Consider the following 27960-nt stretch of genomic DNA (forward strand, 5'->3'; position numbering starts at 1 on the left):
ATTGTATCAGGAATAGTGTAGCCAGCAGGACCAGGGAGGTGATCTTTCCCATGTACCCTGCTCAGATGAGGCTGCATCTCATGTTCAGTTTTGGTCCCCTCACTGCAAGAAAGATATTGAAGCCCTGTAACCTGTGCAGAGAAGGTCTACAAAGCCAGTGAATGGCCTGGAGCACAGGTCCTATGAGAAGTGACTGAGGGAAGTGGGGTTGTTTAGTCTGGAGAAGAGGAGGCTCAGGGGAGACCTTAATGCTCTCTACAACTACCTGAAAGGAAGTGGTGAGGAGCTGGGGGTTGGCCTTTTCTCACAGATAGCCAGTTATTAGAGGGAACATCCTCAAATTGCACCAGGGGAGGTTTAGGTTGTAAATTAAGAGGCATTTCTTCTCAGAAAGAGCAGTCAGGCATTGGGATGGGTTGCCCAGGGAGGTGGTGGAGTCACCATCCCCAGGAGTGTTTAAGGAAAGTTTGGATGTGGTACTTAGGGACATGGTTTAGTGGGTAATATTGGTGGCAGAGGGACAGTTGGACCAGATGATCTTGGAGGTCTTTTCCAATCTTAATGATTCTATGATTCTATGATAATTTAAAATTTACGTTCTTATTGTGACTGGAGCTCTACATTAAAGGTATATTCTGTATGTTTTAGGCAATGCTACTTTTAAATGCATGAAAGACAGACATAACCGTTCATTTCAGTGAGTCAAACACTACACGAATAGATTATCACTATTAAAACTCTATGTGTGTGCATGTGTGTGTATTCTGAATGAGAGAATGCTTCTTTCATCTGTCAGGAGTATTAACTGAGAGTCATGGCAAACTTTCAACTTTCACTTATTCTAAGCTTACATTAGCACAAAGCGATCCATTACTAGCTGATAATTGATCACTATATCACAGCATAATAGCTGATCCATTCTAAGCATAATATTGCATAGATAGTTTAATATTAAACTTTTAAAATTAGCTTGATAACAAAAGCTATCCTAATTTTATTCTTATTTAGGGGGTTTATAGTAAAGACTTTTACAAGTAGTTAATTACAGTCAACATAATTCATTAAATTGTATTGTAAATGTCTTACTTGGATATGACCTACTTTATCTTTTCAACATTCAAATGGTGACCCAAATCCCAAATATCGTAACATTAAATATTTTTTTCTAGCTTTGACTGCAAGCATTTTGCTTAAAAATCAACACTGACTAATAAATGAATAAATAAATAATTAAAAAAAAAGACTATATATCTATGTATCCTCCCATTGATGACATAGCAAAAAGCTGTTACATCTGACAGCAGAAGGATTTCTCTGATAATGAAATCTATGTTGATAGAAGAAATTTAGAAAAATTACTTCCTAATCTCAGCACCCAGATCAACATGAAGATCGTCTCACCATGTTTCCATAGTGTTAGAAAAATCCACAAAGACCAGCAAATGTAACAAAACACTTTACATAAAATAAATACAATTACATTTGCTGCTCAGAATACTTTAGTCTTATAGCCAGAATTTGAAAGGCATATTATAAGCAAAAAAAGTGTATGCTGCTGAGTTAGCATTTTCTTAGAGGCTTGTGGGAAATTAGAGGTCTATCAATGACATGCATCATCATGTTAAATGAACTGTGGAATCCTATAAAATAAGTGTGCAGATTCCATATACTTGGAAGTGAATGCAAAAATTTAGTAATTTCTCATGATTTCATGCAGTGGCTTTTTCATTATGATGTCATTTTTGGCACTTCTGAAATTTAAAAGCTAATAAATAAATAGACTAAAGCAGAAAATAGCTTATGAAGGTAAAATGAGTTAAGAAGGTTGAGGATTAGGCCTGACATATTACTTGGACTATGAAGTTCTGTTTTAAGGGGAAAGGTACCATCACAACCTGTCACATTTAAAACCTATGCAAATGTATAGGAAAGTACACAAGCAAAATCAAAGAGCTTTTCCAAATGTCCTCTTGTATGGGCAGTTTAACATGTTCCTGCCCAGATATGCATATCCTGCCATGGCAGAAAGTTCTCTCTTGTAGAGTTCTCTCTTGTAAGAGAGAACTGCATATTCTAGTCTGGCAAAAAGATACAAAACCTATCTTTTCATTAGCAGACTAAATTAATGAATCAAAATGTAAACTGAAAGTGCATGAACATGTTTTCTTTTCATCACCTCTTCCACAGGGGCAGTAAACTTTGCTAGGGAAAAGGCAGGAGAGCTGGAGATAGATGTGTCACATCAGCCTAGCTATATTCACTAGGGGATATCTATCAAAACCCAGAGCATCCTGTATTAAGGTGGTGGCCAGCTCTGATAAGAAGGAAGAAAAGTATTTTCTTTAAGCTGCTTAGCAAAGATGGCAAAGAAAGTACAGTGTTTTCTGGGTGACCAAGATACAGTCTAATGTGTTAATACCTCTGAAACAAAAAAATTATAACCGATTACTTTTCCTAAGGTATTTCTCATGGAAAACACCATATGTATATAGATATTCCATTCTGTAATAGATCTTCTATTATGACACTACTCCTGAAATGCAAAACAGATCCCTGCATATGTCTTTATTCACAATGCTTTCAACAATTTAAATGATAATATTTTCCATCTATTTGTGCATTCATCAATTAATATTCCTAATATCAATGTAATTCTGAGGGTAGAGAATTAAAACAAATTCCTTGTATTCGATAACCATTTGTTTATTTTCTGTTAACTTTGTTGTAGTCTAAGTTATAACTTCTAGATTTTTTTTCCTCTTGGAATGACAAGAGTGAAATACTTATTATCTGCAGTAAAATAGTCAATCTCCATAATTTTACCAAATAAATAAATAAATAAATAAATCTTAGAATAGAAGGCTCAGATGAAATCCTGGCTGTACTGAAGTCAAATCCAAAAGCCAAATTTGGTCCTTAAATTTTGGCATGTGTATGTTTCATTTAACATTAGCAGATAACCAAAAATATTATAAATCTTCCTCTTGAAAGACAAATCTTCCTTTTTTCACTGAATGTTTCTACTTTGGTAAGAAAAAGGAATATCATATTTTATAAAAATTATTCCAGTCAGAGGACATCATTATTATATGGTAGTATTTTTAAACTATCATTTTAAAAAAGATGTAGAGGACGTTAGCAACATGGAAGACTCAGAAATAATAATAATAAAATAGAAATACAGAAATACAGTAGAATAATTAAAGAATATGATGAAGAACACTATACATGATGAAGACATGTATATGTATATACATGTATATGTATATATCAACATGAGATGAAGAAGAAACAGATTCAAAACAGAAGTAATAATTCAATACACCAGGAATAATATATTAGTTCAGACTTCCCAGAATTTAACCACTTATCTTGGAAAATGAAAGTATTATTATAGTATATCTAGTATTATTAACTATTTTTTTTTTTTTTTTTTTTTTGCCTGGGATGGCATCTGCGGTGGTTATTCTCGAACAGACCTAGTGATAGGCATATCTTTTGTTCTAATACACATTGTTTATTTCTTTAATTTGGAATATGAAGTGATTTTTTAAATGAATTTTATCTGTTGTGTGAAAGCTGTATATTTGTTTAAAAAGTCTCAAGAATTGTGTGGGGTTTTTGTTTTTGTTTTTTCTTTTTCTTTTTTTTTTTTTTTTTTTCAATCACAAGTAACTGAAATGATGCAAACCTTGGAAATTTTAAAATTCTTAGAAGATAAATTGCAAAAATCCTGTTTTTCAAGTCAGAATACAGAAACTTTAAGAAAATAAAAGGCATCTCACTATCTAGAAGAGCCAATAATTTTATTATTAGACTAATCAGTGGAATGAACAGAAATTTAAGGATTTACATCATCACACCTTAGATCAAGAATTTAGGGCTTACCACATAGTAACAGGTTAATTCAACAACCTTAGTTGTCTCCTTTTTCTGAACAAAACAAGCAATCCTTGTCAATCTCTAAGATAAGAGCTAATATAAAGGTATGAATTTCTTGTTAAAACAACAACAACAAAAATGAAACACAAAAATAACCCAAACCTTTTCCCTCATCAGAATGCTCAAATGACTGACTGTCCCACTTTTATCTTTATTCCTCCATAGAAGATCATAAAAGGGCAGGATTACAAGCAGAATTGGTATGGTCAGTTCTGAGGATAGCAACTGGCTACATTTTTGAGAGATAATCTTTGTCACAATGTTAAATTATATCTGTCAGTCTGATTCTCTTGAAACCCATGCTTAGAAACATGACAAAAGGTTTCAGATTAGAATTAACTCAAACTTCGGTGCATAAGGGCGCAATTTGTTTATGTAATAATCTTATTTTCTCTTTAAGCTTAACCCCAAAATATAACTGTAATATTCAAAATGCATTTTTATGCATTTATACATTAATGATAAAATACAAGCATTTTCCATTTTAAAACACATAGCTAAAATAATAAATACAATCATTCAAAAAGTCATAAGGCTATTAGTTAATAGGTGTATTTGTGATTTCTGAATTTATTTAGTTACTAACAGTTTGTGATAGAGATAGAATGAATTAATTATACCCTCTGTGTAGAATGTGTGATGTAGAAGACTGAAAAGAAATTCTAGTCAAGTCCCTCAGTATTATAGAGAAGTATGCTCTACTATCTACCATTTTACTACACTTGACAGGCCTTAATTTCAAATACAATCTTTTACTCACCCTGTTCGTTTTGGAAACACCCTTCCTTAGTGGCTAAAGACCATTTCACTTAATGTGTTATTTTACAGGACATATTCTTTTTGTTTTGTTTATTTTTCAGACACAGTTGAGTATTTCTTAGTCTTGTAAGTGCTCTTTGTACCTATTCCTTCAATGAATACAAGCACTACTTGTGGTGTTCCCCACAAAGTTTTAGCAGTATCTGACAGTATGGCATTAACATTTCATCATTGCTACCATAAGTATTTTGCTTAATACATAAGATCATACTAGTCTCTCTAGTATGTATCTCTCATATATCTCTCTAGTACACATCAGATCAGTAGCCCATACTATTAACTAACATAGATCATTTCCTCCTCGGATTCCAAGGGCTGAGTTCCAAATTTATACAATAATCTTCTTATCCTCTTATTTTGCCCAGAGAAGCTGTGGATGCCCCATCCCTGGAGGTGTTCAAGGCCCTGGAAGCATTGGATAGGGCTTTGAGCACCCAGGTCTAGTGGAAAGTGTCCCTGGCCATGGCAGTGATTGGAACTTTAAAGGTCGCTTCCAACTCAACCCACTCTTTGATTCTATGATTGATTCTGTGATTCTGTTTAGTCAAACAATGTTGTCCCTGATATTCAAAGCACAGCTGGACTTTTGACTATCGTTCATGAAGGCTAGGGCATAAATATTTCATGAGAGCTTCTACTGTATGTAAAATATGTTGCAAGTCCATCAGACATTAGTAGCCAATAATGGAAAGACTGCTTTTCAGTTCAACCCATACCAGTTTGTATTTTTTAAACCAGCAGAGATCCTACTCAAATATTAGGGCACTGAAACAAATGTGAATTTGTACTTAGACAGAAACATAACTTCCTTTGAGTGACCTCTGACTCAGCTCCTTCTGCGAATAGCTGATATTCAGATTTTTCATTGTCTAGCTCACATTTCCAACTTGCTTCACAGGATGAAGGCTTCAGAACAAATATCAACAATTATAAAATATATATTTGTTAGAAAAGATGTTAAGCCGACTAAAGGTTACTCTGAACGATTCTGTGATCAGCTCAGGAGCAAAGTATTAGATAAATAAATCTTACGACTGAAATTCATTCTTTATAGAATCTTCTCAATATGAAAATCCTCGTTACTCAGTTACCTTTCATTGCAACCTGGTTGTATACTTCTTCTATTTTCCTTTTAAACTAACAGGTAACACTTTTCAGTAAAATTCACACCCATACTTTCCATTGAGCACAAGCTTAGAATTTAGATATACTGCAAGATGAAAGTCCAGGTCAATGATAAAGGCTTATCTGTGTCATTCCTCCAATTTTCTCAACCCAAATATATTAATACAATAGTAAAATGAAGTTTGTAAAATCATACATCTAGAAATTTGATTGCTTTTACTAAAAAAAAAAAAAAAAAAAAAAGAGTTCTCAGTGGGAATTGAACAGTATATTTAAAAATAAATTAAGTGATTGTCTTGAAGACTTGTCCTTATTTGTTACTTAAATTATTATATACCTTTAAATGAAATAAAAAATAACAACAAAATGAAATAATTCTAAAATGTTAACCATGAAATTTAAAATATTAACCATGAACTTAGGAATATTCATATGAACCTGCAAGTTTTGCAGGTTCTAGAGAAGTTTATATTTCTTTTAAAACACAGACCAAAGATTGTAAAACTCCCTAAACAATAATTTAAAAAAAATCCTCCAAAGCTTTAGATTAATGTGTTTCATAGGTTAAAATGTAATTTTTAATAAAAAGAATATAAAAAGAATACAAATTAATTTTTTTCAAGAGATCTGTTGAAATCCAGATAAAGTAAATTGATATTCTAAAGTTCAGGTTAAAGGTTAAAAATTATGGAAGTGCAGGAAAAAAAAAAATGAAGTCAGTGGTGTATGATTCATTGAGTGGAAGAATCACAGTAGTGATTAGTGAAATGAGGGATTATGCCCTAAGGGGGGGGAAAAAAAAAGAAAAAAACAAAAACAAACAAAAAAACCCACTTCATTATATAGATGCAGAAATGCATGTATTTCCTATGTAAAATAAGACTTAATTAACTTGTACTTTTTTAAAAAACATACTGACCTGAATGCTACAGTGTATCATGAATAAAAAAAAGCATGGCCAAAGACAACCAGGGTATAAACAATACTAATATTTCAGAACAGTTGCATTTTCTTTCTATTCAAATCCAGAAGATACATGTTCAAAGTTGGTCTGCAATACCACACAATTTTAAAATAATTATCAATATAAATTCCAGAATATTTATTGACTATTCTTTATTGGTCTAGACAAAAATTAAATTTCAGGGAGCACCAGTTTGGAGGCATGTCAAAGTAAGGACAGGAAGATGGTTTTGGTTCTAGATTTCTTTTGGCTACTTTTTACCCTAGTAGTGTGCAACTTAAAAATCAAAGGGCAAAAAAAAAAAAAAAATATATATATATATATATATATATATATATATATATATATATATATATATATTATATATATATATATATTTTACTCCCTCATGTCTGAGAAACAGAATTGTAAAGCATGTCCCAGTATTTTCCATGGGAAACATCAGAAAGTTTTGTATGTGTGTGTGGCTTGTCTTTTCTACTATATTTTTTTATTTCAGTATTTTCTGTCTTCACAAGTACCTGATAGCTTAATATACTGCAGCATGCTTGCAACTTGGAACTAAGTTTATACATTAGGAAAACATAAAATTAAACACTGTATTCTGCAAGGAGTCTATAATAATCCTAGGATTTAATATAATTATGTATTATATGTTATATAATTATGTATTATATGTTATATATTATATATTTTATATATATTATATATATATATATTATATATAATATATTATTATATATATAATAATGTTATGAGTTAATTATCCTAGTTAAATTCACCAAACCTCCTATATTTCTTTGTAAGACTACTCAGCAATTTCAATGTTAATATCTAGCTTTCTTTCCAAATACAATATTTTAGCATACACAAAGCATACAGTAGGTAAAATTCCTGCTCTATTAGCAAAGATAGAAAGAAAACCAAACCAAAAAAAAAAAAAAAAAAATGTATTTGTCTGCCACACCTCTAATCTCTATCCTCATATAGAAGAAAAAGATTGTACTGAAAAGTTAGGCGTCTTCATCATCAGAAAATTCATCAAGGCACTTAAAATGGTTGAAAGGAGACTTCATGTTAGTTAAACGGAGGAACTTTTTAGTTAATTCAGTGCCATATTGCAAAAAGGCAGAAATAATGCCTTTGCCTTAAGAATCATGCCAAGCCTGTCTGGTTTCTGCAGTATTCTAACCCATCCTATTGCAGCCATTCTGTATTGATTGCCATAGATCATTTCTCATTGGTAAGTAGGTTCATTTTCATTCTTGGTACATTAGGCACTTCTTCAACCTCAGTCTGAATTGCTGTTTAATAAGATAAATAATCATAAGTAGTAGTTACCCAATATTTAAGCTGATTTGTGACTGTAGCTGTGGAACTGCAAGAGTATCGGGAGCATTACTTATATATTTGTGTTTCTTTGTCTTCTGTTTGAGAGTACAAAGTTGTCTAATCCTAGACTAAGAGATAGGAAAATACTAATTTTCTTACTTAGTTTTAAATTAAGTCTTTAAATATTTATCCTCAAGGAAGTTTTATAATATTTATTGTTCAGTTCCCCCACCTAGATAAATAAATACATGTATATCACTATTTATTTACACTGTGGTATGATCTACAGATTCTGACCAAAGTGTCATCAAGCTGAGTGGATTTCTTGAGCCTCTTACCCTGCCTCAATACAGAATCAGTTGCATCTACATCATTTTTGACAAGCATTTTTGACAAACGTATTACTAGCCTCTGTAGTTAAAAGAAATGTTGCCACTTCTTCATGCAGTCTGCTCCATCTACCATTAGAAACTCTTCCTTAATGGACTTTACACATCTTTATTTTGCAAACTGAACTGTAATCTCTTGTCTCATGAATTTTGGATATGGAGAAAATTGTGTTTATTTCTCTATACCATGGATTTATATGTTTTGGAAGGTTGTTACAGAACACCCAAATTCTATCTTCTTCATGGTGAACAGCATTAATTAGGATAATCAATTTCAGAGATAAGTTTTGCTAGATTGCTAGATTGCTCTCCCTTTTTTTCTCTGGACTCTCCAATAGATGTACGTATCTCTTAATCTGTGACACATTAAAATTGTTTTTTTTTTTTTTTTTTTTTTTTTAAACATTATCATTATTACTGTTTATTTTATTTATTTATTTTAAAGTATCTGTTTTGTTGTTTTGAATACTTATTGTTGTAGAGTTTAGCAGTAAGAATACTTGAAGTGTCTTTCTAAATGCCTGCTCTGTCACAAATCTTCTGGTTGCACATAATAGGATAGTGTTGTTCTGCTGTTTTGACAGTAATATGGCATTTATGTTTCATCTTCGCTTTGTGGTCTCTCTTTGCCTGTGTTAGATAGCCCCTACCAAAGCAGTTGCTCTCAAATCTGGGAAGTCATTGTGTGTATCTTAAACAGTATTTCAGGTTTATACACATTAATATTTATCTTTTTCTTCCCTCAATGATTGCTTGTTTGTCAGGTTAATTTTGAAATCTTCATCTTCCAATATGCTGCAGTCTTAACAAGGATGATGTGATATGTGATTTAATATAGAACTTTCTGTTCCATCATTAGATGCTTAATGAAAGCAGTGACTAGAATTATACTGAGAATAGGCATCTTGGTTTGTTTGACACAACAGACTCTGTGCATTACTGGCTGCTATTCACTGAGTATAGTTTTCTAGCTAATTTTGTATTCACCACTTTGACCTATGCAGATCGTTTTCAGATTCCTTTGAAAAAGCCCAATCCTAAGTAGAAAACCAAAATATATTCCCTTTATAATATATCAACAAATATATCAACAAATCAGGTGTCACTTAGCTTTCAGTCTATTGGACTGCATAAAAATTGAGACAATTCAATAATCTAAATTGTGACAAGATTAGGCAGAAGGCTCTTTTTCAGAGTGAAATCCTATTAAAGGGTATGAAGATAATGGTGATGCTTAATGGCCAATTCTCAGTGTGGAAAAAAGTCAGCTGTGGCATCCCCCAAGAGATGAAAATGCCCACTGGATTCAAAAAGCAATTAGAAAGATTCATGGACATGTCCAGAGACAGGTATTAAAATGTGGGTTCAGAGATGTATGCTTTAATACTTCTAAAAATGACTATGGATGCTGGAGGAGAACAAGAGAAAATGACTACAAAAAATGATCAGGTTCCTGTGGTCTTCCCAGACAGCATCTTTTGTTGCCACTAGTAGAGGGAGGATGAGCCATCAATCTGAAAAAAAACAAACCACTTCTATATTCTTAGGACATAAAATAATTTGATATAATTACGAATAGATGCACAAAAAGAAAGTAAATCCTAGAAATGTAAGATGACATTACCACAGAGGAGAAACTCTTGGGGCTAAAACAGACAGTTCAGTGAAACTATATGTTCTGTACAGTGACTAACAGGGTAAAGGACAGAACCAAGAACATCATAAAGCTATTGCATAAATGCATGATTTTCCTGTACCTAAAATGCATTCACAAATTTAGCTCAAAAAGCATACAGTAGATTTGGAAATGGTCCAAAGAAAAACCACAAGGATAGAATGGAAAAAACAAGTATGGTAAGAAAACTTGGTCTGTTTAGTCTGGAAAAGAGATAGCTGAGGGAAGATAAGCTTTATAAGATCACAAAAGCCAAGAAGAGGCATTAAATATATCTTTCAAAACACAAGCCAGAAATTATCAAATGAAATCAGCAGAAGCCAGGTCAAAACATGTACAGAGAACATTGATTTTTTCCAGAGTGCATATGCACAACAGAGGATGTTATGGATGTTAGAAGTTAACATGGAAAAAAGGAAAGATTGGAGGCATTCATGGGACTGAGATCTGCAGAGAGTTGATAAATATGTGTGAATTTCCAAAGATGGATTTAGTTTCCTGAGCTGAAAGGAAAAAAAAAAATAATATATATATATATATAAAATATATATGTGTATATGTATAATATATATATATGTATATAATACATACACATAAATAAATATATATATTTATATATGGCCTTTCACAAACCTTCTCCAGGCACATATTTAGGCCAACATTAGGGGCAAAGTAGAGAAGAATATTTTCATTATTCAACATGCCTGGTCTTTTGCTCACTGCAACAAAATCCCAAAACATTGCTATAAATTTAAGCTACAGAAGTGTTTATTGTTGATGAAACTTAGAATAGTTTGTTGGATTGTTAGATTACTGGATTTTGCCAAATAATGTATTTAGGATTATTAAATTGTATTTTAAGCATACTAGAGAAGTCCTTTACAACTACCAACTCAAAGAAAGATTTCCGTTACATGCAAATGCAAGTCCGTGATAAAATAAACAAAATAAATAAATAAACAAAACACCCTAAGTTAAGGTAATAGTACTTCACTTTACTTTTTTTCCCAATGACTTTTTTGATACTACCCACACTAATATAATTTGTCATAACACTGTCACAACGAGTTGAAGAACTGTCCAAGAAAGAATAATAATTGTCTTAGTAACAAATTGGTTATTTTGGCACTATGAAGATCTTGGATGTCACTATACTAAGGGTTCATGAAAGACTACAGGAGGAAAGAGCTTCTTGGAATAACAACCAGACAGTAAGTTTTTTGTGTAAGTGTACATCTGTTTTTCAGCACAGCTACACAATGTTTTTACCCCGTTTTACAAATTTCTAGTGATGCTTGAGAACTGCCTCAAAGACAATTGGCATCTGTGCAAGCTAGACAAAGTGGGAGGTAATAGAGATTGACAGATAAAATTGTCTAAGGCTTTGGATAAGCCTGCAAAAGCCATCCCAATTAAGGGAGTTTGTTAGTTTCTTCACAAAAGGGTTCACTGCTGCAGGCCCTAAGTAGATCAACTACTGCTCTTAGCTTTCCAGTTTGCACAATGGAAAGAAGTGAGTGCTTCTTCTGATTCTGACCATTAGATTATAGTCTACCATACTAGAGAAGAATCTATGCACAGGAACACTCAGGTTGACTGAGGAGAATTAAGAAGTTACATTACTACAGGAAGCACTACAATGAAGAAGACTCTTGATTATTTTTCACTGCACCACAGATTTTATACACAGATTTTTGTGTATAGGAGAACATACCAGGCCACATTGTACATTGAGTAAAATAGAATGCCTTTGCAACAGTAGCATTTGCTCCAAGTACCCTTCCCATCTCCCATTCACCGTCACAGTGGTAGATGTACCCATACCTTGGACTTCTTTCAGCATTTTATCCTTGGAATGAAAAAAAAACCTACCAATTAGAAGCCCCAATATAGTTTTTAATAGAAATAGACAGTGAGATCATTTCTTCTGTTTAATAGAACTAGATTGTTCTTTAAAAATATCATTCACTGATCCTTTGTATGTTCAATTAAGGAAAAAAAAAAATATTCCATTTTTTTGTTTGTTTGTTTTGTTTTGTTTTTTTTCCCCCCAGTACGCGCTCTGGTATACCCTATTTTATGCAAACACATAATGAATCCTTTTACGCCTCTCATTAACTGAGTTATTTTCAGCATGTCTGTGTCCTCTGCTGTTACTATCCAATTTTATTATATATTCCAAATGAGAACAAAAAGAATGTATCTCAGCTTTTTATTAAAGCTAAATATTTGCACAAAAGAATCACAGAATCACATAATCACAGAATTTCTAGGTTGGAAGAGACCTCAAGATCATCGAGTCCAACCTCTAACCTAACACTAACAGTCCCCACTAAACCATATCCCTAAGCTCTACATCTAAACGTCTTTTAAAGACTTCCAGGGATGGGGACTCCACCACTTCCCTGGGCAGCCTGTTCCAGTGTCTAACAATCCTTTCAGTAAAGAAGTTCTTCCTAACATCTAACCTGGACCTCCCCTGGCACAACTTAAGCCCATTCCCCCTCGTCCTGTCACCAGGCACGTGGGAGAAAAGGCCAACCTCCACCTCACTACAGCCTCCTTTAAGGTATCTGTAGAGAGCGATAAGGTCGCCCCTGAGCCTCCTCTTCAGATGCAAAGTATTTAAACGTGCAATGATTCTATTGAGATAACAGTAAATGCCATGATTATGTTGTAGGTTGAAAAAAATAATAATAATAATAAAAGGAAATACTGATTTACAAACAAATGCATTGAACATAATTTTCATACAGCATTTTCTGTTCTAAACCCATAATATTTTGCATCTACCATTTTCATTCTTTGTTGTAGATGGCCTTTAGAACACAGAGTCTAAAGACATTACCAAAATTGTATTTGGCCAAGATATACTAAACTGACTGTAGTCTAGCAAATGTTACACCAATCTACAGGTAGGGCAGGAAGGAGGATACAAGGAATTACAGGCATGTCAGTAAGTTTGCAGATGACACCAAGTGTGGTGGGAGTGTGTGTTGATCTGTTTGAGGGGAAGAAGTCTTTGTAGAAGAATCTGGATAGGCCAGATTGATGGGCTGAGTCCAATCACATGGCATGCAACAAGGCTAAATGCCAGATGCTGAACTTGGGTCACATTTACCCCATCCAGAAGTATAGGCCTAGGGAAGAGCATCTGGGAAGTTTCCCAGCAAAAAAGGACTTGGGGGTGTTGGTCAACAGTTAGCTGAATGTAAGCCAGTGCAAGCCAATGGCATCCTGGCCTGCATCAGAAATTGTGTGGCCAGCAGGACTGTCCCACTCCATTTGGCACTGGTGAGACTGTGTGGTGAGTCTGGTGTTCAGTTTTGGGTTCTTTATCATAAGAAAGATATTGAGTTGCTGAAACACATTCAGAGAAGAGCAGGGAAGCCAGGGAAGGAACTAGTGAACAAGGCAGTTTTGTCTTGAGAGAGTTGAGGTTGTTCAGTCTTGAGAAAAAGGCGGCTGAGGAGAGACCTCATTGCTCCCTACAACTACCTGAAAGGAGGCTGTAGCCAGGACGAGTCAGTCTCTTTTCTCAGGTGACAAGTGATAGGACATGAGGAAATGGCATAAAGTTGCATCAGGGAAGGTATAGATTGGATATCAGGAAGAATTTCTTCACGGAAAGGGTGGTTAGGTTTTACAACAGGCTGTTTGGGAAGTTGGTAGAGTCTCCATCCCTCCGGGTGCTTAAGAGACATTTGGTGGTGGACTTGGCAGTGTTAAGTGATGATTGGACTTGACGGCTGTTTTTCAACCTTAGTGATTCTCTGATTTAAAATTTATAAAGTTCAGTACTGTTTGAAAATAAGAATTCTCTTCCATTTGCATTGCTTTTCATATTTTTGAGAATGTATGACTGTCACTTATAGCTAAACATTTTATATTAGTGTTCAATCAGGACTTAGAATAAGGTGTCCAGCATTAACCTTTTTACATAATAAACATCAGTGCTGCTCAATTGTTCCTGGTATTGTCCTTTCATTTAATTCACTTTTTATCTGCACTCAAGAGAATGAATAACAACATTTTCTGCCACTCTATCAAGTGACTCACTTCATCCTGTGAGGGATTAAGAGATAAAGCAGCTTCATGACTTAACTTTCCAGTTTCTTTTTTAAGTGCTGCAACACGATTTTCACACACCCATTTTCATCTTACCATCAAAGCTGCATTTGTATTGGTTAAAAGAAGACCACCTTTACACACATAATTTCAGGTCTACATTCAAAATACACAGAAAGAGAAGTACGATTTTACCAATATACTAAGGTCCTTAAATCCCAATCTTCTCAAAAACTGTATGGCCTCTGATTATTATTCCAGCAGAACTCCCACAAAAGCATTGCCACAAACAGTGTCCCAGTTGTTCAGACATACATACTCTGGTTCCAAAGAGCTAACAACCTAACTTCAAACTTCAAGCAAGGAATTTAACAACAAGATAAACTAACGGAGACAAAAAAATTAAGGTCAAGTAGCTATATTAATTAAAGTCAAGAAGACAAGGTTTAAAAAAAAAAAAAAAAAGAGCAAGGCATGAAGTAATTTCTTCATCAGGAAGCTAATAAAGACAATTTGCTCCCATTTCATGGAAGCAACCATCAATATATATTCTTTCTTTTACTTTTCTAAAACCTTTATATTTTCACTCATGAAAGACAGCAATGTATACACTGCTATGGTCTTATAATAGTGTTTCATCCACTTGAATGAGAAGTGACTAATGCTAACTGCCTTGAAGGAACAGCAAGAAACCTCTTATAGCAGCAGACTGTGCATCCTGTGCATTCAGCCACAGCCAGTGTTTATCAGCAACAATTTCCTTTCAGTTACATGCAGAGCTTTGGTGAACCTACTTCATTTCCACACCATTAACTTCCAAACATTTTTTTTCTTCCTACTGTCACTCACCATGATCTCTTCTGTGTCTTTCTGTCAAATTCAATAGCTTCTTCAGCAGACTCACTCTGTCTGCCTCAGAACAAGTCCACACCTTCCTTATTCTAAAGAGCCCCTCTCATTCACATCTATCTTTCTGAGTAGCTTAGACAGTACTGTGGAAAGTACTCCTAGGACAGCTCATCATCATCATCATCCTGTACTCACCCCAAAAGTATTAAGCATCCTGTGATTCCAAGTGTGGTAGACAGAGCCAATTTAACTGGGTTACTCAGCCCTTTCCCTTAAAGAAGCAAGACACCATGCTTCACTTGCCAAGGCAGCAGTACAATTGTGCCAAATGCCAAGCAGTTTCTGGCTGGCAGTGCTCTGAAGCATGGGGTTTTATCTCCTGTAAACAGGATCAGCAAATGAATATATGTATTCTCGTTTCATACAGCAGGATTATCAGCAAACCAATGCATTTCTGGGATGTTCCTTTTAGCTCTATTTTCCAATGAGTACAGCTTTAGTTAACCTCTTCTGTAAACAGACAAGTGCACATATTCTAACATGTTTAACGTGTTATATGGCAGATTGAGACTACAAATTTTAGAATCACTTTGGTAAGAATAATAGAAATATCTCAGTCCACTTTTCCTTTTAGAAGAGAAAATGTTGTGTCGTAAAATCTCTACAGATAACAGAATAGCTTAATGCATCGAAAACCTACGTGTTTTATATATATCCACTATATATGTTTCCACACTGTTGGAAACATGTGCTTCTAGTTTTAAGCTATTTCAAACAAGCATATTATTAAAAATAAAAGGAAGCATTACTGCACAAGTTTCATTACTCTCCTAGAAGCAGATTCTGACAGTTAACTATTTTTGAGAAGGCACTGAAAAAAGTAAATCCCCCTCTCATTTTAACTCAGTGACAGTTCAGGAACACTATATTTGCCATTTGAAGTTTCATAGTATGTTTCCAAACAGGCTTATAAAAATTCGTCATGAGGTCTCATACTGAAGCAACGTAAGAAAATTTCCCTGAACCTTTGCCCCATTTATTATCTGCCTATCTTCATTACAAATTATTTTGTTCTATTTGAAATTTAAAATATGATGTAATGCGCTTATGAACAAAAGAACTAATCCTCCGAAGTTCCATTTAACAGCAAAAGTAAGTTTACCAGCCTGAGCATGTATTATCCAAGTTGATTCTACAAGATGGTTGAAATATCCAGAGATATTCTTTCTGAAGAATGGATAGCATCTAATGTCTGTGAGACGCACTTTCTGTTAAATATATGAGGGAAGTAACAACACAGCCAGAATTTGCATTTCCCTCTGCAACAACCAGAAATAAATACACCAGATTACAAAGAATATAAATTTGCCATTTTTATTTCATTTGCAACTTGTATTTCATTATTAACTTAAAAAATAATATGAAGAAAGGCTATCTTCTAAAATGTATACATTTTTTTAGTGCTTGATGTGTTTCTTCTCTAGAGCCAATCAACATGAATCACCCTACCGATTTTTCTCTGACAAAATGTAGTTGTGCACACCCATGTAGTAAAACATTTTACTGTTATGCATAGAAATTATAAATATTAGCACCCATAATGAAAAATGAAAATAATGAAAATGTTACTCTTCCATGCAACATGTAGATACAATGCTGAAACTCCCAGCTAAGAGCCTAGGTAACTGTTTTCTTCAATGTAGACAATGTCAGATTGACAGAATAACTGGAAAGACATATACCAGAATAATAAGTAGCATTCTGAATTGTATCACTGTCAAATTGTTAACCAGGTGAAAGCAATTTCCAATAGACAAACACAAGGATCTAAACACCAAGGGCAAAAATCCAAGCTACTAAATTACTAAATTCTTCGGTTTAAACTATTAACAGATACACATAGACACACAAGTGGACCGACCTCAAAAGTGATGCAGGTATTTACACTGACACTGTTTTCAAAGCTTTCAGTTAAAAAATTCTCTATTCAACGACTGATACAGTAATATTCTTATTTTGGAGCAAAGAAGAATAAATAGATATGGGCTTTAACGTATTTAACAGCTATCTAATTTAATATAATCACATCATTTAAGGTATTACTACAAACAAAGAAGCAGTAAAATACATGCAAATTCTCTTTATTAATTCTCCATTCTCAAATGTCTGTTCTGGTCTCTATCCTCCTCTCCACCCCACTCTCTTTTCACCCTAGCAATGATTTCTGGCTCTCACAGACTTGATTGCTCTGATGACCTCAATCAAAAGGCAATTATCCAGCAAGGATGGAAGGTAATTATTCCCATCAAGGAGAGATTGAATGCACCTGAATAGACAGCTGCAGTTCTTCCAGGGATTACATTATTACTATAGAAATTGTCTGCATTAATTTGTGATGCATGTCAACTTTATGATAAAAAGTTGATTTGTCTGCAGGACAACAGTTTTTCCCATTTCGCTCTCAGGTAAGAGTGACAATCCATTGTAAGTTGCTTTAATGTTATATGTGACAACCGTCAGCACATGTCCACTTGCTCAGAAGTGAATGCAACATATCCAGAAAATGGAAATGAAACACCAGCTAGATGTACATGACAAAATTCACAAATAGAGACAAAAGCATAGCTGTTTCAGCCCAAGCTTACCAAAATCTTGCTTCAGGGACAAAAGTATAGGGACAATAAACATCACTAGTAAAAATAAATTAATAAATAAATAGAAATCTAAAGCTCAGTTCTTCACAGTCAGAAAGTAAGTTTACTCAACTTGTTTACTTTCAACTTATGATGGGAAAATCTTTCATTCTAGAAGAGGAAGAATATCAAATCTGCAAGTTCTTATGAAAGATTTCTACTTCAAAATTTACAACAATGTTCTATTTTAAAAAGAGAATGAAAATCTTCCTGCTCCTGGAGTGTTAACAACTTAAAAAGTATGTCTTAAATGCTGACCCTTTTCTGAAAATTCTGGAAAGGCACATACTACAATTTTAGCTTTCCTAGGGGGAATTACATAATGGATAAATGTGATTTCTAACATAAAATATTAAAATAGATCTGGATATACCACTATAAATAATCAAGAAGCAATCAGCTGTTTAAGAATCTCAGAGGATAAAACTAGTCTCATTCAGGGCTGGCATTTTCCCTGAATTAAAAGGAACTGTTTCCCTTACAAATACTTCCCTCCTAAAAAGCTTGAAGCTCGAAGACTGAATGAGAACATTTTACTCACTCACTCAGTGCTGAAATGTAAGGAGTTTTAGTGGCCAGTCAACCAATAAACATTACATTTTACTACACGTTATTTTCTGCACAGGCCTCATCTGAAAATTCTGCATTTTAATACAGATAAAATATGTAAAACTTGCTATTCTAATACTAATAAACTCAAAAATCTCAGCAGTAAAATCACACAATAGTGTTATTTAAATATGTATATAGCCTTTTTAATTTAGAAATTGAGAATTTTCCATTTTAATCTTATATGCCTTCATTCTTGAAAGTATACTATCTTGTGTCATTGTGGTGTAAATGCCTGAAGTAACTAGGAAAATAAAACTAACATTCACGTTTTTAAGGAAAAGGTACAGCATTGAAGAGGCTTTCAGGGTAGGGCATAACTGCATTATCTGAGCGTTCCCTAGGCTCCCAACCTTAGATGCTATCGCGCTGGGGAAACTTGGTGTGCTAGCTCTAAGGAACACCACGGAGCGTGGAGTGGAGTGGAGACACCACGGCTAGGCTCTGTGATCAGGTGGGACCTCGATTGTTCTTGTGCACAAAGCTGCACTTTTTGCCACCCTAAGCCAAAGACCTGTCATGTTTTGACGAATGCTGTACCCTAGTGTACTTTTTGCTCATTATAATATCATTATAATACCAAAACACACCTCCATCCCAAAAGCTACCCGCCTCCAAGGTGTGACCACCCCTCACTGAGCATGCGCTCTGAATTTCTCGGAGCCTATTACTTTAAACGGAGACGGGAAAACTTTACACCAATCATAACTAAGATATGCTTGACTAGAGCCACTCAAGCTCCACCTAAAAGATAGAAAATAATATAAATTGGCCCAAGAGAGAGGGGATGTTAGGGAAGATACCATCGTCAGGGGAGATACCATCCCGAGGACATACAACATCCTTAGGACCTCCTGACTCCTGGGATCAGTCGACGGGCTGAGCCTCTCTTCCCCCCCCATTGGGACGCCTTTGGGTGAGATCTGAATATTTGCTCATAAATCTCTATAGAGTCTTTGATCCTTTTAACGCGTTTATTTCTAGGCTGCGCACCTGTAACACCTGTAACACCTGTAACACCTATAACACCTATAACACCTATAACATCTGTAACATCTATAACATCTATAACATCTGTAACATCTGTGACATCTGTAACATCTGTAACACCTATAACACCCGTGTATTTCATGCATACTAGCTTGCTTTTGCAGACAGTCACTATCACCGGCAATCCAAAAGAACCTGATTATCTGTTGCTGTAATAAACCATACTTGATTGCATTGTGATAGCTTTCATTAATGCGACTTGGGTGAGGGTGATTATCCGTGATAATTCAGTGTTCTGAATCTAACCAGACCCCCAGACGGTTAATGCATTGTTGGTGAATGTCTGAACGGACCCCCAGGTGGTTAATACGTTTTTGGTGAATGTCTGAGTGGACCCCCAGGCGGTTATTACGTTTTTGGTGATTGTCCGAACGGACCCCCAGTTTTGGTGAATGTCCGACTGGTTCAGTACTCTGAATCCAAACGGGCCCGTGACGGTTAATCAGCTACACCCCTTTAACGCGACAGTAAAATTGGCGTAGTCGGCAGGATTGCTATGGATAAACTTCTGCAAAAATACAAATGTGCCCCTTCCCAGGCAGGGAAGGAGTTTTCCCAAAAGTTTTGGAAAGATGAGGAGAAAGTGGTAGAGCGCATTGAGCTGTGTCAGGCTTCACGAAAGATTGGTCAAAGAAAGGGTAAAGGTGCGATTTATGCTGTGTTAGGAGATTGTTTGTCTTGTGCTCGGCAAAAAGCTAAGGAAACTCCTGCTCCCAAATTGATCTCTGATGCGGAACATACAGCTTTAAAATCAGAGAATGAAATATTGAAGTCATCATTGGCCTTTGAAAGGGAGACGGGAAAAACATTAGGAATCAGAGTGGATAAACTTTTGGATGAAAATAATAAACTTTCCATTGAGAATGACAAACTTGTGACTGAAAATGATAAACTTGTGAGTGAAAATGATAAACTTGTGCATGAGAATAATCATCTTAAACAATTGCTGGAGAGGGTTAGTCATCTGTTAAATAAAGTACAGCCTTGTGCTCCGGTCAAGCAGATTCGTGGAGTGCTGCATAGTGCAGAACCTGAAAGCTGGGACAGTGATTTCTGGTCTGACAGTGATGATGGTGTTAAAGAGATTTCTGATTCTGAACCCCAATCCATTTCCTTGAGACCTTTGGTTAAGACTGAGACTACTGTTGATGATAATGATGAAATCCGCACTACTGTGCAAACAATTCCGTTGCCACCAGCAGAGTTGGTTAAAATACAGGAGAAGTTCTCAAGGCGGTCAGGGGAATCAGAAGTTGAGTATGTGTGTCGAGTTTCTCTTAAAGGAGGAGATCGAATGATGTTGAGTGAGGAAGAGGTAGGAGGCTTTTGGAGACCTGGAGTATCTTTAACCACCACACCAGGAGCTGACCTGGCTGTAGCAGTACAGAAAGCAGCCTGCATTCAGGCGATATATGAAAGAGATGAATTTAGGAAATCCCCGATGTTAGCTCCTATTGATCCAATTCGGTTAACCCCTCTCATCCTTGGACTCCCTGATTGTCTTAAGATGTTTGTAGCAAACACCCAAGATCATATACTAGCTGCTTGTAGGGATAATGATAGTGGTTGTAGGCAAAATCCTAACTCCCCTATTCCCACCTGGAGTGAATTGGTACAAGACATAGATAAGTACGGACACCGAATGCGCTGGGCTAATTCATCCAGTATTAAATCCCAAGACCACTCTCGGCGAGTCCACCAAATCCACACTAAAAATCCCAGATATCCCAAATTCAAAGAGAGGTTGAAACCTAATAGGGAACGAGGTGAGTTGTGGTGTCAGCAAAAAAACTCTTATCCCCGGGGAGGGCAATGAGCCACCCTGCTTGGCAGGTATTAACAATTCAATGGCTCTCTAATGAACATATTGACCCTATCATTGCCATTCCTGTTGAACCCCCAAAAATATTGGTAAATTTTCTTATTGAAACCAGGACCCAAATGTCAGTAATTACACATGCAACAGCACAAACCCTGAGCATAACACCTGGTCAACGCAGGGTTAAATTCACGGGAATCAATGGTGTGGAAAAACAATGCCCCACTGCAAAAATTTCACTCTGGTTGCCAGAGGAACAAAAATTAACCAGGGTAGAAGTATTAGTTGGTGCTGCATATACTAATATTTTAGGATTTGACATACTGCATGGTTGTATGTGAAAACTCCCTGATGGAACTGTGTGGAGTTTCGCGACACATCAAAGGGTTTCAGGCACCATGAGACTGAGTCTGTTACAAACATCCATACCCTCATCCCCTGCTAAAATCATTAATGATCGGCAATATCTGTTGTCAGCAGCAGCACTTATGGGGATTGACGGGGTGGTAACAGAATTGGAAAAAAGAGACATTATTAAAAGGACCAATTCACCTTACAATTCACCAGTGTGGCCGGTAAAGAAACCAACCAGGCAATGGCATTTTACAGTGGATTACAGACAGCTGAACGCTAACACTACACCTTTGACTGCCGCAGTTCCAAACATGGCAGAGATAGTGAAAGCCCTCTGTGTTTCTAACAGTAGCAATAGTGCTAACTACTCCCAAATATTTCTACGCATGGGAAATCAAAGATTGCTATTTCACCCTCTTTCTAACCCTGCCGGTTGAATACAACCGAGCATATTTTATTTTCTTTTGTGTTCACAGGAACCCTGAGCGAACTGTATATGGACAGCTGGAAGATGACGAATCAACAGTTTGGATTAATGATGCTATGCTTTACCCTGACCTTGATGCAATTACAGACTTTAAAGGAAACTTAGCTACTGTGGCTGTGCATGGAGCTGAGGTGTTTCACCATGGCATTTAACCATGTATTGTCACAGTATAGCACAGTCACTGGAGCATCTCAAAACAGAAAGGACCTAAATCTCTCTACTTTAGTTCTACATGGAAACAAAATATTTTCAAAAGATGAATGGAGTTGGAACAATTCTCTAAGAATGGCTGAACTTCAAGCCATGTCTGGACAGACAATACAAATTGGTTGCCAAATAACTAAAATAACTGAACCAAATTTTGATTGCTGGTACCATTTTACTTTCACCAAACCTATAATTTTGTACTGTCTCTGGGGCTACAGAGGCACAGAATTACTATTTGAATTCATGGTCAAAGGATATGAAGCCTCTGCCCCTGCAGATATTTGAAAACGAACCGACTCAGCCTCCCATTGGTCTAACTCCTTCCATCTTCAACACAGGTCCTTACATAATTAAAAATATGGGACAACAACAAATTCTCTTTGACCCTAGTTGGTCCCTAAAAAAGGGCCACAGGATGCAACTGGGTTATTAGGGACAGGATTAGGTATATTAAATAGCATTGATGCTGAGGTCTTAATGAGTAGAATAACTGCTACTACAGATGACCTAAGGAAATTGGAACAACCAATAAAATCATCCTTATTGGCTTGAGGAAAATGATCATCAATTAATTGTAAATACCCTTGGAAAAGCCCAAGGCAATACCTCCCTTGCCTTGAGCTGTATCCAAGCACAGTTATGGATACAATCTGTAGCAGCAGCTATTATTAGAGAGGGAGAAGGAGGAACTTTGCCCACTGAAATTTGAAAATTGATTTGGGATAATGCTTCAGAATTTGAAAAAGAATTTCAAGCTTGGTGGCAATTAGTCAACTTTACCCATTAAAATGATCAAATTGTTGCCTTTATACTTACTATAAGTAATGCCACCGTATATACAATGTATATCCAATCATTGCATTAGGACTCAATCATAATGGAACTATACTTTATCCTAAAGAGCATAAAGTATGGGCCCATCAAAAGGGAGGAAAGTGGCAAACAATTGATGTAAATGCATGCATTGTGCGTGAACAAAAAGGTTTCATCTGTGAAAGTAACACGCTGGAATCTCAAGACATTTGTCTTGACACTGAGCAAAATATTTGCCACTTTGAGATACATCCTAATGAAACCCTTGAAACTGTACTTGTATATATTGGGAAAGGTTTTGTTTGTATGAGAACTCATTGTGATTCTATAGTTGTAGATACCAGTAATCACTCTAATGTTTGTGTTTGCAATTTTACCAAAATTCTAGGATGTGATTTTAAATACTCAGCTCCTGTCACTTCTTATCAACTTATTGCATCTAATTATATTCTGCTTCATGAACTGCTGCCTACTCCTATTGGAATGAACCTCACCTTGGTGAAGAAATTGCTGGTACATGAGGACCTGAAGCAGCTGATGACACAAGTCCGAGAAAATGGACAAAAGACTCTGATTACTGTCCATCATGATGCACAAGAAATACATCAAGTGATGGAAAGAGTGAAGAGAGATGAGAGACACCATTGGTGGGACACTTTGTTTGGATGGTCGCCAGCTGCCAAGGGAATCTTCAACAAGATGCTTCACCCTGTTATTGTTCTGCTAATACTCACTGTGTTATGTTTTATACTGACAATTAGTTTGTATGTTAAACTCTGGTTTATGATGAAACGTTTAGCATCCCTACACAATGTACATACACTCGATAAACCTCAATCCGAGAATGTATGTGACATCCCCGACATATTTCAACTGTCGTGAAGCTTGAGTGACTATAGTCACGGGGTGGATTATGTGGTGTAAATGCCTGAAGTAACTAGGAAAATAAAACTAACATTCACGTTTTTAAGGAAAAGGTACAGCATTGAAGAGGCTTTCAGGGTAGGGCATAACTGCATTATCTGAGCGTTCCCTAGGCTCCCAACCTTAGATGCTATCGCGCTGGGGAAACTTGGTGTGCTAGCTCTAAGGAACACCACGGAGCGTGGAGTGGAGTGGAGACACCACGGCTAGGCTCTGTGATCAGGTGGGACCTCGATTGTTCTTGTGCACAAAGCTGCACTTTTTGCCACCCTAAGCCAAAGACCTGTCATGTTTTGACGAATGCTGTACCCTAGTGTACTTTTTGCTCATTATAATATCATTATAATACCAAAACACACCTCCATCCCAAAAGCTACCCGCCTCCAAGGTGTGACCACCCCTCACTGAGCATGCGCTCTGAATTTCTCGGAGCCTATTACTTTAAACGGAGACGGGAAAACTTTACACCAATCATAACTAAGATATGCTTGACTAGAGCCACTCAAGCTCCACCTAAAAGATAGAAAATAATATAAATTGGCCCAAGAGAGAGGGGATGTTAGGGAAGATACCATCGTCAGGGGAGATACCATCCCGAGGACATACAACATCCTTAGGACCTCCTGACTCCTGGGATCAGTCGACGGGCTGAGCCTCTCTTCCCCCCCCATTGGGACGCCTTTGGGTGAGATCTGAATATTTGCTCATAAATCTCTATAGAGTCTTTGATCCTTTTAACGCGTTTATTTCTAGGCTGCGCACCTGTAACACCTGTAACACCTGTAACACCTATAACACCTATAACACCTATAACATCTGTAACATCTATAACATCTATAACATCTGTAACATCTGTGACATCTGTAACATCTGTAACACCTATAACACCCGTGTATTTCATGCATACTAGCTTGCTTTTGCAGACAGTCACTATCACCGGCAATCCAAAAGAACCTGATTATCTGTTGCTGTAATAAACCATACTTGATTGCATTGTGATAGCTTTCATTAATGCGACTTGGGTGAGGGTGATTATCCGTGATAATTCAGTGTTCTGAATCTAACCAGACCCCCAGACGGTTAATGCATTGTTGGTGAATGTCTGAACGGACCCCCAGGTGGTTAATACGTTTTTGGTGAATGTCTGAGTGGACCCCCAGGCGGTTATTACGTTTTTGGTGATTGTCCGAACGGACCCCCAGTTTTGGTGAATGTCCGACTGGTTCAGTACTCTGAATCCAAACGGGCCCGTGACGGTTAATCAGCTACACCCCTTTAACGCGACAGTCATTGATGAACCAATCCTTAACTTACAAGATCTTCTGTAACATTCTTCTGAGAAACTAAAGTCACCAAAACCATTTGTAGTCACCAAAACTCTTTTTCCCAGTCTAGTCCAAATGAGACAAATGCATCTTCAGCTTTTCACTATCATCTCCACCCTCTCAATGACTCAGAACTACAAGTAGTTCACTGAAATACGAGAGGGAAAGTGCACAGAGAAGGGAGAAAAGTGTTTAAAAAAAAAAAGTCTTTTTTTTTAATTATTTTTTTTTTTTTTTCAGTTTGATACGGCTGATTTTCCAACCTTTAAAAAATAACTATTTGATCCACCTGGCTTTACTCTCACAACACATCTTGTTCTGCCTTTGCTTTCCTTTTTTTGTTCTTTGTTACAATGATCTAAAGTACAGTCAAATTTCACTTCCTTAAGCCTATTTCACCACTGACTAAACGTGTAAGTCCTAGTTTGTTACTAGGACTTCACTACTTAGAGCTGTGTGGTGCTCTCTATGAAAGACTCCATGATGTCAGTTTGTACTAAAATAACTTTTTTTTTTCTAGAAGAATAGTAGAAATGAACTGCAGAGTTTAGAATCTCTATTGAACAGTAGAGATTAAATTTGTGTGCATCAGTACAGATAAAAGAAAAGATAAAACTTTTTTTTTTTTTTGAGATATTTTGGCACATGCATGACTTCTCCTAAAATTATCTTCAGATTCATAATTATTGTGATTAAATACAGATTTTGCAAGTTACTAAATAACCTTCAATTCATGCAATTCTAAAAGTTTGTCAGTTTCTTATTTAGTTAAGGTAATTTTCTTCCAGATATTGTGATACATTCTGTAAAGATCTTAAGAATTCATGCATGTTTTCCTGTATTTTACTTGATGTTAGCCAACCTTCTAGTAGACAATTTTCTCTTTGGCGCAGACTTCTGTAGCACAAACTCTTTACTGGGGTGATGCAGTCTTTATGCAGAAACTCTCTCCTTGCTTTTGGCTATTTCAGAAAACATGAGGGAACTGGGTAGTTAAGGAGACCAAGTGACCAGGTTTCTAGATCTGCCTTACTCTTCAGTGAGGAACATGTTGCTTTGGGGTTATTTTGAGATTATTTTTATCTAAAGCTTGGTTAAAGAAAACTGTAGTTAAAGCTGTTATTCAAAACACCTAGAATAGCTGAGAGTTAAACAAACAAACAAAAACGAGAACTATATTTCATCTACTTGTGCTATGACATTATAAAAAATAAAAAATGGCTTTATCTAGCAAGTGTGATATAGACTTCTCCAGTATCTGTTGATTTTATTTTTCTCAATGTCCCAAGTTTTATCCCTGAAAGAAAATCTTGTCTCAGTAGTACAGGATTGGTTTTATAGTTAATTTCCATTTTGGAGCCCTCCAGTGGGTCTAGATATATTTAATGTGCTTTTTCTAAAATGCACTTTTACTTCTCTGATTCTGGAGATAGTCTGGCCACCTAACTAAATCAAAACAAATTTTTCTTCACTTCCTCAGAAATACAAATTCCTTCTTAAACCAGGTCAACTCTTATACCTGACAACTTACCCATTCCTCAACTCAGTGAAGGTATAAACTCTCTCTCTCTTTCTCATTGTGTGACTTAGTGTGATTTTTTTTTTTTTTTCATTACAAATATTGCAGCAGAACACTCTCTCTTAAGAGTAGTGGGAAAATTGTTTCTTCTCCCTTCCTGATATTATATCTAAGTTGACCTCAGCTGACCTGATCAGAAGCTTTTATTTTGGGTAGTGTAAATAGATAATTTTCCAATCTACTGATTGAACTAATTCACCTATTAATAAATTATTATTGCATCTGTTGGAAAGGAGGCAACAGAGTGTCTGGCTGGGAATGAGTAAAAAAGGGGTAGAATGATTCTTCATGGCAGCAGGCTGCTGTTAGTTGTAATATGTGTAGCAATTACACTGACAACACAAATGCTGCAGTTGTCAGGTACCTTCTACGCTGATTCTTGTATGTCTAAACTGATGAATATAGTGGAAACTATTACCTAAACGGTATATATGGTTCATTACTGGTTCTTCTCAAAGACCCTGACATGAATGTAATTAGCCTTCTGGCATGACAATGGAACTGGGAATATCAATGTTCAGTCCTCAAATCCCTCCTATGAGGATGTTATAACACATAGGCTCTTTATTCAAATCCCTGCTAAGCTCTTGCAGTTTTCCAGTGAGGATCTCCTCTTTCCTTATCACTCTTAAGCACTGAGGCAAGCTATTTCGCAATCAGAAGAGTAATAGGAATAGCTACTGCAGCAAATAACCCCTTTGAGAAATAGTGCAGTAAGAGGTTATCAATTTTGAGTAAACAGACAAATTGTGCCCCAGGCCTCTGGGTATATCTACTACTGCTCCAGTACTCCATTGATTCACAAAGTTGAATATTCAGTTTGTTGCTGCAGAACAGCAATTGAGGTGTCCTGGGTAATCTACACAACTGAATTAGTCATGGTCATCTTCTACTAATTATGGTTATGGATGAACTGCTTTCAATTCACCTACAAGTT

At 36.0% G+C, this 27960-nt stretch overlaps 1 protein-coding gene and 1 long non-coding RNA gene across 5 annotated transcripts in view; one reads left to right on the plus strand and one right to left on the minus strand.

Annotated features, from left to right (window-relative positions):
- CNTN5 (contactin 5) overlaps nt 1-27960 on the minus strand; it is a 698727-nt gene that overhangs the window by 438067 nt on the left and 232700 nt on the right. The gene's annotated exons all lie outside the window — the stretch shown is intronic.
- On the plus strand, nt 18692-25112 carry LOC140001352 (uncharacterized). The gene is made up of 2 exons (XR_011806537.1): nt 18692-19381; nt 22165-25112. It is a non-coding gene; the product is annotated as an uncharacterized lncRNA (long non-coding RNA).

Source organism: Anas platyrhynchos, chromosome 1 (assembly GCF_047663525.1).
Source record: "Anas platyrhynchos isolate ZD024472 breed Pekin duck chromosome 1, IASCAAS_PekinDuck_T2T, whole genome shotgun sequence".
NCBI lineage: Eukaryota > Metazoa > Chordata > Aves > Anseriformes > Anatidae > Anas > Anas platyrhynchos.